Below are 11,920 nucleotides of genomic sequence, written 5' to 3'. Positions count from 1 at the left end.
GACAGATGACAGATTAACTACAAATAAGACCGGGAACCAACAGATAAACCTTGGAGCATAACAAATAGGACAGAAAAAAAGGCAGCAGGGTAACGATAGCAAAATAACGGAGACATGATACTAACTGAGGACAAAAATAATACGTAAAACAAAACCACAGAAAAATGATATAAAGACGAAGATGGAAAGACAATCGTAGAGACACAAATGAAGTGGCCCGAGAAAAAGCGTAGAGAATAAAGAAACAAACAAAACCATAGTCTTGAAAAGACAAACTGAAATACAAGAACAAAGATAGGGCAACGAAAGAAACGGTATGACAAGGAAGTGCAAAGGAGAATACGAAACAAACGAGGCCTGCGAAAAATTGACAGTCAAATCTTAGGCGAAAAGTATGGCGTGCCAGGAACAAATCGTGACAGGAAAGCCTTAGTTTATAACGTGACAAGGACAAAAAGACAGAAAAACAAGAACAAAACCATAGGGGAAGAGGCGAAAATGTGACTACAAAGAGAGAAGAACGCTAAAAAATGCCAAGGGAAAAATCATGACAGAAACGTTAATAAAACTAAAAATACTGAACGAGACATGGGAAAATTTTAAGAGCAAAACAAAACAGCAAAATAAAAATAAAAACTCTAGAGAGACAATAGCAGAGTATGACAAGAAAAGAAAGCTAGAAAGAAAGGAGAGTTAACGATGACACATAATACAATACCGTACCAACGAGGGATAGCTAGGAAAACGACAGGAGAACTATTCTAGAAATCCCGGAAGAAAAATGAGAACAAAACTTTAAGAAGAAAAGAGAAAGGACTTGCAAAAAAATTTAACCTAATTAAAGAGAAAGAAGACAAATAGAACAAAAATAAACAAGAAGAAAAGGGAACATAGCAATAGTCTCAACATGTTAGAAGAATATGATAGTGAAACTGACGGAACTAAAGGAAAACCATAATAAAACAAAACAAACATGACAGAAACAACAAAAGGAAAGCAACTTTTTGAAATGAAAGCAATATTTTCAACATGTTAGAAAAACAGATTGCAAAACTGACAGAACAGAAAGAGAACTATAGAGAGACAAGACAAACATGACAGAAACAAAACGGAAAACAACATTTTGAAATGAAAGCAATAGTTTCAACATGTTAGGAAAATGGATAGCAAAACTGACAAATGTGGCAGGAAGGATGACAGCAGAACAGAAGAGAAATAAGACTGACATGTTACAAAAAGCGATGACAGAAAAACAAGGAAACATCTAAAAAGAAACAAGAACAAAACATGGAAACTGAAATAATTAGAGCAAAACTGTGAAAAATAAGAACAAGACATGACAGAAAGCTGTTAAAACTTTAGTGAAACGACGGGAAAAAAACATGAGAAGAGGAGAGTGTAAACCTCTAGAGAAACGTCAGAAAAAAAAAAAGAAAAAAAAAATGGCGAAAAAAATGGACACGAAGCTAACAAGAAAGAAGAGTGACTGATGACAGCACGGATAATACCGAGTAGCTGAGATGACAAGGGAAAAAAAAACGACCGTAGAACTACAAAAAAATAAAAAAATAAAAATTTAGGAATATGGGAACAAATCTGTTGAGAAGAGCAAATGATGGCACTTTAAAAGAACAAGAGGAAAATTATAAAGTCACAAGCCAAATGCGACAAATATGGGAAATAAGGAAAACAACTTGGTGAAATAAAACCAGCAATTCAAGAAAAGTAGTAAATCTAAGTTGTGAGACGTGCAACAAATTTGGTTCGAAGATATGAGCTAAATAGAGTAGGAACGAAATTTGAATGGCTTTAAATCTGAAAACGATGACAAAACCGTGGAGAAGCTAGTCACGAACAACGTCGATAAATAAAGACCAACTGACTTAATGACGAGGCAAACATTTATGACAGACAACGTACTAATGGAAAAGAAAAACCTGAAATCCATAAGATTACCCCTTGGTATTCAATGTTCTGGACGTTTCGGTATTTTCTCCAAACCTTTCAGTTTTGAGAAACGGAGGATGAGCATTGAAGTGGAATGTTTATTTTTCGTTGAGAGAGTGAATTGTACGAAAGCCTCTGAGTTTGGCATGAGTATCGACGATTTTGCAACTGGTTGAAGCAAAACTGCTGAAAATGTAACACTGAGATACACAAACATCACAGGCGTTCAGGAAAAAAATGACAACGAAACAGAACAACACATGCCAGAATCGAACAAGAAGAGTAAAATGCACTGACTGACAAAATATACAAATATCACGATAAACCGCTGAGTAGAACATAACTCGACAGGAATAGAGCTTGAAATGTGAACGTAAAGCAGTTTGATAGCAATACAAATAAAAGGTTTGAGTTCTAACTCATTACATTCATTAATAGCATGCATTCAGACACACAATTCCACTTTGGCTTAATGATCCGTTCTTCGTGTTCTTGATTTTGTGCGCGTGACTTAGCACGTGTTGAAACAAATTGTGACAACTGTGAAAAAAAGAAAGGCATCAGGGTGATTTAATGAAGTCTTAATAAGTCCTTCAGAAAAGAGGTGATGGTGGCGTGGGTAGTTGTAATCTATCGATTCTAAGTGGTTTTTTGTTTTTTGTTTTTCGTTTTTTTTTTCTAAATTACATATCTAAGTTGTTGTTTTTTTTTTCCATATCTGGTGTTGCTTTTAGTTTACTTTACATTAAGGAAGGGTTGGTGGGTGAGGACGGTGCTTAATCTAGGAAAGACGGTTTTTATATGATCATTCATGGGATCATATAATTCATCTCGTGGTCTTGTCTTCCAGGCTTAAGGTGTTTTTGTACAGTTTATGAGGGGACCACACCTAACCTTTTTCAACCGGCTATTGGGTAGTCTTCTCCGATGCCGATCGATGTGAAACTTAAACCAGTTATTTGTTTCGGATTGAAGTTTGCCAGGATTGATATTTTTGCAAATAGCTATTGCCATGACGACGATAAACAAAAAACCTCGCCGGAAATCAGTAAATTGTAAATATTGCGCGATCCAGAATTGAGTTAGCAAAGCCACCACTAAATTCTTAAACTATGGTATATGAGAAATGAAGTGGACAAGAACAAACAACTTCTGTATGTTTGATTTCAAATAAATCAATAACACATCTCAAAACTAATTTTTGCGTCCTAAAAGTGAATGAACGAACTATAAAATAAATACTGCTTTGATAAAATGACTTGAAACAAGAGAGTATAATCTGTTGCTTGAAAATATTGTCAATATGTGCCTTGAAGTCTTCGTTTGAAGCCACCAAAGTTTTACCGATTTTCTCTGTTGCAATCCTGAACACAAGTTTTTTCTTTGCGATATATTCCGCATTAATTTTTCACGTATTTTTTTTTAATTCATGCGCTTTTTTAAAATTGTCAGAAACGACTCGATGGATTTTGATGTTGAGAACAACTTTATTGCAAAGGTTCGTTGAAGTTGATTTTAAGAAACATCTTTAAATTTAATTTCGAAGAGGACGCATAAAGCGACAGAAATGTTTACGTTCAGATACAATGCAAACTCGCTATTTGTGCGTCATGTTAATGTATTCAAATCAGTGTGTACAATATTTCGCCGGGACTGATACATTTTTTGCAAATCACCAGTTGAAATCTTGAATGCACAAAATTTCACTTTATAGTGATTTCGAGAATTTTTTGTTTATCGACTTCATGGAAATATCGATTTTACTAAAATATCGATCCTAATAAAATATCGATCCTAATAAACTTCAATCCAAAGCCAATAACTGGTGTAAATTGCATGTCGATCGGTATTGTAGAAGACTACCAAATAGCCGGTTGAAAAAGTGAGGTATGTTCCCTCAAAACTGTATCGAAACTCGTTAAGGCTTTGATCCGATATCACAAATTAATTATAAAAGGGAACTTAAGCAACGACGACGATGACGGCAAGCGCAATAGCAACGCCAAAAATGAGCATAAACAATCGTTTGCATGTGCTGAGTACATTTTGGTACATTGATTTTACGTCCAATGCAAAACTGAACAACGTTGAATGTTGAAGGTTCTATGGGAAACGTGAGCACATGATGGTGAATTTTTCATTCTTTTACTTTTCAAGGACGCCGTTCCTACTAATTCAATTCCTTGAAAGAGTTGGAATAATCATAAATTAGTTAATTTAAATTTATATTTATATGTTTATTTTTTTTAAAAATAGATTTTTAGAGATTGGATTTGAACTTGTCTTTAATTCCTGGATAGGTTTAATCGTGCTTTGTTGACTGAGCTTTAAAGGTGGCTGGTACTGGTTTGTAGCACCTTCCAGCACTTATACTTTGACCGATCAATACTACAACAATAATGGTTCAAACGAATGTCTTATTATTGGTGAATAATTTGTGGTCGTTTTCTTGTCATAATAGATTGTCACAGAAACATTATAGCCTGCTAAAAACACCCCTAATTTTAGCTTTAACCACTTAAAGCTATGATTAAGGGTGGTTTATTATTTTTTTTTATCGGATTATATTGTTCCTGTGGCAACCTATTAAGTCGAGAAAACGACCACAACTTATTCACCAATGATTAGGTATTTTTTGAAGCCATTATTGGTGTATCAACTGAGAAAGACTTGAATTATATATTGATCAATCAAAGTATATAATTGTTGGAAAGTATTGGAAACCGGTGCCAGCCACTATGTTAATTGTAGCTTAAAAAAGCGCGTTTTTAAGATTTTTCTATTTGAGTTGTTGATTTTGGAATTGGAGTCAAAAGTCGAGGAAAAGAGAAGCCTAATTGTGCTTATTTAAATGGAAAAAGTAAGCTTAAGTTGTTTGGGTCAGAAATGTAAGCAGTTGTCAGAGACAGCGAAAAGAATAGCAAAAAAATAAACTAAGTCTTTTGGCGAGAAAATGTTTTCGAAGTAAATGGGTTGTTGAACAATAGAAAGGAAATAAAAACGCGCTTTTAATGGGGGTCTGGTAACTACATGTTTTTACCTTTGATTGTTTGCTCGCAAAAAGAAAAAAAAAGCGCTGTGCTTTTAGTGTGGGTGTTCTAGCATGGAGTCAAAAATAAACCAAGTCTTTTGGCGGGAAAATCCGTACAGGTTTTAGACGGATTTAGCCCTTCAAAAGCAAAAGGTTTTATTTTGACTTTCTGCTAGACCCGTGTTAAAAGTGCAGGACTTTTTTCTTTTCGGCAACCTCTCCTAGGCAAAAAAAAGTAAAAGAGATAGCCTACAAAATGACTAGTTACCAGGCCCCCTTAAAAGCGCGAATTTTTTTAATTTATTATTTTAATGAACAATACGAATAAAGTTGAACAATGAAAAATATTTTAAAATCTTTATTGACTAATTGATATAAATTACAAGTAACTTGTAAGTAATTGCTACTTAAACCAGACGATGAAGTAAATAAACTACTATGGTTGACAAAAATATTGTGTGAAACGAATTACTGAAGTAAAAAGCGAATAATTTTTATAACTACAACTAAGTTGTTGTTGTTGTTGTTGCTTTTTTTTTTGCTTTGAAATATTAGCAGAAAACAAGAGTAAATCGGTTATTTCTAACTACACGCTAAGTTTTGGTTCACTAAAAGTTTTCGAAAGTTTTTTAGGGTCGAATTTCAATTAAGGCAAGTTTTAACTTTTCAGCCATTTTAAAGCAGATTAAAAACTTGACGCGAAATACAGTGAATATTTGTATGGAAATTGGCCGTTAAGAAAGATTTTGTGAATATGTGTCAATTGCACACTGACTTTCAATACAAACACTGCATTTCGCGAAATGTTTCAACCAGTTTCAAAACGACGGAAAGATCACTAACATGCCCATAACTAGAAAAAGACTAAGCAACCAAAATCGTAGCGAAAACACCTGGTTTTACCTCGGTGTAAGGAACCTGTAAAAGTCACAGCTCAGTGAAAATAAAATAACCTACAGCACAAAGAAAAAGCTATAAGGCTCTTACACCGAGGAAAACCCAAAAACTCAATTTGCACTATACAGATGTGTCTGGATTAACTGCCAAAAATTAAGTTTCATAGTTAGAAAAGTATGAGTGTAATTTCAAGAAATTTTGGTGACATAAAACAATTGCTCAAGCCAAAAGATAAATCTGGATTAACTGCCAAATGTTAGGTTTGATTGTTTTCAAAAGTATGATTGTGATTTCAAGATTTGAAATTTTGGTGACATAAAAGACAATTGTTCAAGCAAAAATCAACCGAAAGATAAATCAGGCTGGCCCCCGATATTCAAAAAGGGGATAACGTTACCCAGGGGATAAAAATACCGGTTTTTGTACAACCGGGGCCTGTGCCGTGAACTTTCGTATCGTGCACTCATTAAAGAATCGTAAATGTTTCGTTCAAATAACGGATACTTATAAATTCAACGACTTGATCAGTTCAAATTGTCGTATCCAATGTTTCTAATCAGCAAAATTGCGTTCAAGATTTTTGTTTTTGGTGTACACTTGCTAAAAACGTGCATTTTGTTTTAATGTTTGTTGGATCCTTGGCGTTTTTACTGAAACTTAAGGCAATTCAAGGAACTTTCTGTTGATTAGTGCAAGAGCTCGCTTAAACAGTACATTTTCTACCTCAAAATGTGCCCAAAAAGTTCAGCGATGTTTAGTCTTTCTCTTGTCTTGCTTGCTTGCATATTCTTTCCAGCTTGCGGAGGTGATTTGTTCTGCATCTTGAGATTAACAGTTAAAAGAAAAGGAACTTGACATTAATTTCATGTAACGCCATGTAATCAACTTAATTATTGGTTTTGGAAATGAAGCATGTAATATGAGTACCTACGTTACTCGCTTAATGGAATCGCAAAATCTGGATTGCAAAACTACTCGTTTTTCTTCATTTTGTAGTGTCAAATAAATTATAGTATACCATGAAATCATTTTTTTAAAACGGATGTTTTAATTGCAGGCCCATGAAGTTCCATAATACTTTATTAAAAACAAAAACGTCAGGTTAAGAGGCCATTTCCTTAGTTTTCCAACGTACCTTACCCCTGGTCATAGAAAACGAAAAGATAGAGAAGATAGAGAGGAACACGACATGTCAAAGGAAGTCAGTACTATTTAATTTCTGATTTATTTCTTATTCAAATGACGAATAGCATTCCGTACTAGCCTTACACTGTTCTGAGGAAATTGAAGTGAAGATTTAGAAATCCTCGGTTCGTGTCAGGAAGTCTTCATGGCGAAAGTGTTTGAGTGATATTTTGGAAGACTTAAGAAATTTTGGAAATTTTCCTTAACCTTTGGATCAACTTTAAAAAACAAAAAAATCCCTGGAATTTCATACCAACTTTGAAAGTTCTTGAAAAAACTTTCTCAAACTCATTAATAATCATTGAGAGAAAATAAAGGAAATCATTACCGTGAAGGAGGTTTGAAAATGTGATGTTAATTATCATAAAATTTTGTGAACTTTTGCTTTGAATTTCTCCAAGAATTATCAAGAGTTTTAGAAGCTATATCAAACACTCGAAAGAGTGTTTCCTCCTATTTCCAAACACCTCGAAGTTGGTTAAAAAAATCTCGGCTGCGCCTCGTTTTTCCAACCTATTTCTCGGTGTTTGGAAATCGGAGGAAACACTCCCGCAAAGGTGTGAGATAAAGGAGAGACTTACCCTTTTATAGCGGAACTTCTGGTTTAAACTAATCTGCAGAATATGACAAATTACAGTTGTGCCGCCCCACTGTACTTAGACCTGGAGAGGGAGGAGGTTTCTTCCCTTAGCGACATCGAACCTGAATAAGTTTTCAAATATTTGAGCAAAGGCGAAGAAACTTCATGACGTTTTGGGAATTTTTTCTGGAAAACATTTAATGTGGTCGGTTAGTGTTTACACTGGAAACCAACATAAGAACAGGCAGTTTTTTCAGAAAATGGAAAAATCCCTTTTCAAAATAAAGAAAATAACTTTTCTTGCAGTAACTTTTATGCTTTAAGCTCATATTTAATATCAGTGTTCCTTTATCGATTTCGATTACTTTTTGTATAATTGCGGCGCTTTCCTGAAGTTTTGGGGAAATCCAGAAATGCAACATGGATGGCCACAATCATGACGTAATAGCACGTCTTACACTAATGGGATGTACTATCTATAATCGAAGCGTCATCGTCATAGCTTTTATACTTGCGAAGTTATGGAGACATACCCCCACGCCCCCTCCCCCGTCACAACCTGCCCCGGAAGACGAAAAATGCCTTGTGTAGATAATGTTAAGAACAGAATTAACGGATAATCAAGTCTTATTTCTCCCTTGTTACTCAGAAAATGCCAACAGAGTGAATTTGAATAGCCCTTTTCATGGTTGATTTTTCTCATTTGCTTTACAATGTTATCTAACGTGGATGCGAGGCAATTTCGGGCTAAAACTGCAAAATAGCCCGAAAATGCCTCACATACATGCTAGATTTCATTGTAATTCAAAAGAGCAGAGTTAATCGTGAAAAGGACTATTAAAGTGTGCTCTTTATTAGAGCGCTGTTTTGCGCAGTGATTAAAAAAAAGTGCCACTAGCTAGATATCTGACATAAAAGTCACACGCAAATATTTTCAAAGAATAAAACATCGTTTGTAAGCTTGCAACATGTTTCGTTGATGACTGGTTCACAAATCTGTGTTAGTTCACAGTTTTTCATTTCTTGGGGAACGCGAAATATGGCTTCATCGGTTATTCAAAAAACAAAAAACAAACAAAAAAAACCATCGTTATTTGCTGCGGAAATTTGGCATCACACGAGTCAATCACGTGTAAGTTAACGTATAATCGTTCTAAACTGTTAACGCATGGCGAGGCGTATACTATGAGCAATTTCTTTCCAGCCGCTGCTAGGGTGCACATTTGTTCGGATATCTGACAACAATCTTGTTCACCGCACAATTACATGGGCTCAGAGTCGAATACAACTGCTAAAATGATTCGACATTGGTGTAGTTAACGGGATCGAAATTCTTATAGTGTCTTTATAAACGCTTTAATCGTCGATAACGTACTGGTACAAATCGTTTCACCTCTATCGCATTCTCGCGAACAAGTACTGTCGACTCCTAACTCTTAATCACATCTCATCGAAAGCGTCTCACAAATCGCATACTAATATCCACCACGTTTTTTTGGTGTATATGCCTTTCAACTGGTCACGTTACAAGGTCATCACTCCATAAAAAGGACGACCTAATTTTCACTGTTGAATGTGCAGTCCGATTCTCTTCGTGCTAAAGTATTTAAATAATTAGCTTGCCGCTATGTTATGCAAATTCGCTTCAACTTAGCCTTTTTACAAACCGCTTTTTATCATTAATTATGTAACCTTGATAATGGCGCAAGATGCACCGAAACGTCGGTTCCTATCACTCATATTTCTTGTTTCATGTATTTCTAAATCCTTTCTTTTAAAACATCAATTAACTACACTATTCTTACAATAGGCCATTTCCGAGTTGCTATGAAACTCATTATCAAAGCGAGGCTAACTTCAAAGTTTTTATGATGAAAATTAGTTTTCATTCATATGCAAACAAAACTAGTTTTCATATGAAAAGCTTTTACACTTAGCCTCGCTTTAATAATGAGGTTCATAGCAACTCGGAAATGACCTATTGGGAACTGAACTATCCAAACTTCACTCAAACTTGACCCGAGCAACGACCTGAAAACGTCAGCTGCCGTTACAGCCGACAAATAATAATAATAATAATAATAATAATAATAATAATAATAATAATGATAATGATAATGATAATGATAATGATAATGATAATGATAATGATAATGATAATGATAATGATAATGATAATAATGATAATGATAATGATAATGATAATGATGATGTTCCTCCGTCATTTCCTTACTGTCATTTCCTTACTTTTCGTCATTTCCTTACAAGAAAATTGTCATTTCCTTACAGTAAGGAAATGACAGTGTCATTTCCTTACAGTAAGGAAATGACAATGTCATTTCCTTACAAAAAAGTGTCATTTCCTTACTTCAATTTTGTCATTTCCTTACAAGTAAGGAAATGACAATTTCATTTCCTTACCACAAATTGCATTCTCCTTACATTGTCATTTCCTGGGGAATCATTAATAAAGACACTAGTAGCAAAGACTTACCTGTTTGTAGTAATTTCTGACTAACATTATCTTCATTCAGTGCTTTTTGTTAAAATTATGGCCCGTTTCAAATCAACGATTGGTCAGCCTTCATCCAGTTAGATGCCTTTATTTACAATAAGTTTTCTCGTTCAGTTTTTGGCAAAAGTAAGAGCTGATATCATTATAGGCCCTGGCAATAAATATAGACTAATAGTAAAATACGTTGGATGTGATTATATCAGGGGCACCCAACGGATCGTTTCGGTAAATTATCTGTTCGAAAGGCCCTTAATCCCCTACAATTTTCTGAAGGGAATTTACACCTCGAACGTTCGTGATATAGGAAATTTAAGGCCTTATAAGTGTTTTTGGATTGATAAAAATGTCGTTTCGGATACCGAAAAAAGGTCAGCTAAGATTTTCGGAAAGGAAATAAGACCTAAGGTTTTCAGACAATGGACAAAAATGCCCTAGTAGTTTCGAAAAGAATCAAGTTCCCCTAGAATGACCAAACAGATAAAAATATTATAGCGCGGCCTGAAATGAACTTACAGAGCTTTAAAGGTACTCCAGGCAGCCTAAAATATCGTTTCAAAGGATCTGATAGAAAACTGTAGTTGGGTGCCCCTGATTATATTTTACACAATGCAACTAAATAATAATTGCAAAGCTGTCCCTAAATGAAATCAACAAATTAAAGTTAAAACTACTCTGGTATACGAAGATTATAGTTAAATGGCTTTTTCCGCGTATTCAATTAATTGTTATAAAGGGCAATCTGAGGTGGAATCTTTTCCTTGTCCTCCAAAAGAATGAAATAATTTAGTAAAGCCAAGATAAGCCAATGAAACGTAATGCAAGCACGCTACTGGGGGCATTGCATATTGGCACTGTCGCAGTTGGAACCGAACACTCGGGCAGTTGAAAACCCTGCAAGATTGGATACGTAAGTTTCTATACCCCAGTTCTCAGTGAAGGGTTTTGTTTTACTGAAACTGATAATAATAAATTTGATAAAAAAGAGAAAAGCAGAGAGGTTGCAACTGATTTCATCGCGCTCACCAAGAAAAGAAAGAAAAAGAGCGTCAAAGACGGCAATGTTGGTTCGGAAACAGAATCTACCGACTGTTCTGAGAGTTAGGAATCTAAGTCAAAGAGTTCCGAAGACGACCCTGAATACGACCCTGCTCAGGAATAGGTTTTTCGAAAAGGATCAAATAGACGTAGACGACATGTCAACATTCGGCTCAGATTCTTAGGGCGTTGAAGAAGAAGCAGCAAGCCGAAAAAGCGATGCTAAATGGGAGGACTAGCTATTACCAACAAGCCGAAATGCACCACAGTCTTCGAGAGAAATCCCTTCGCCAGTTCTATAGGTCCCAGCGTCATATTGCAGGTGGGGACACACCTGTCGCACAAGCACTTAACAACACGAGGCACGTCCATATTATACTCCAAGAGTTGGATTCACATGGAACAGGTTTGGATTGTCTAGCGCGGGACAAGTCCTTTGACATTTGGGACAAGTGGGCCAGTCCAAGACTAAGAAAAAAAAAACCCTCAAAGGAACCACCATCAGGCTCTAATTCCGTTCCTTGGAGAGCTTTTCCAAGTGGGTCAAGGAATATAAGAATCCAATCGAAGACGAAGACGAGCAAGAAGATAGCAAACTGATGAAGAATGGGCTACGTTTTTGTCGCTGGTCCATTGGGAGGCCTAAAACATGTCTCAGAGGACGTTTTCGGACACACTGATTCCATTGGAAGCTTTTCAAAGAATATTTTTCTTGCGTCCAAAAATCGAT

Source organism: Pavona decussata, unplaced genomic scaffold (assembly GCF_977016875.1).
Source record: "Pavona decussata unplaced genomic scaffold, jaPavDecu1.1 SCAFFOLD_68, whole genome shotgun sequence".
Classification (NCBI taxonomy): Eukaryota; Metazoa; Cnidaria; class Anthozoa; order Scleractinia; family Agariciidae; genus Pavona; species Pavona decussata.
The sequence above is the reverse complement of the archived record's forward strand: the minus strand, read 5'-3'. Positions refer to the sequence as shown.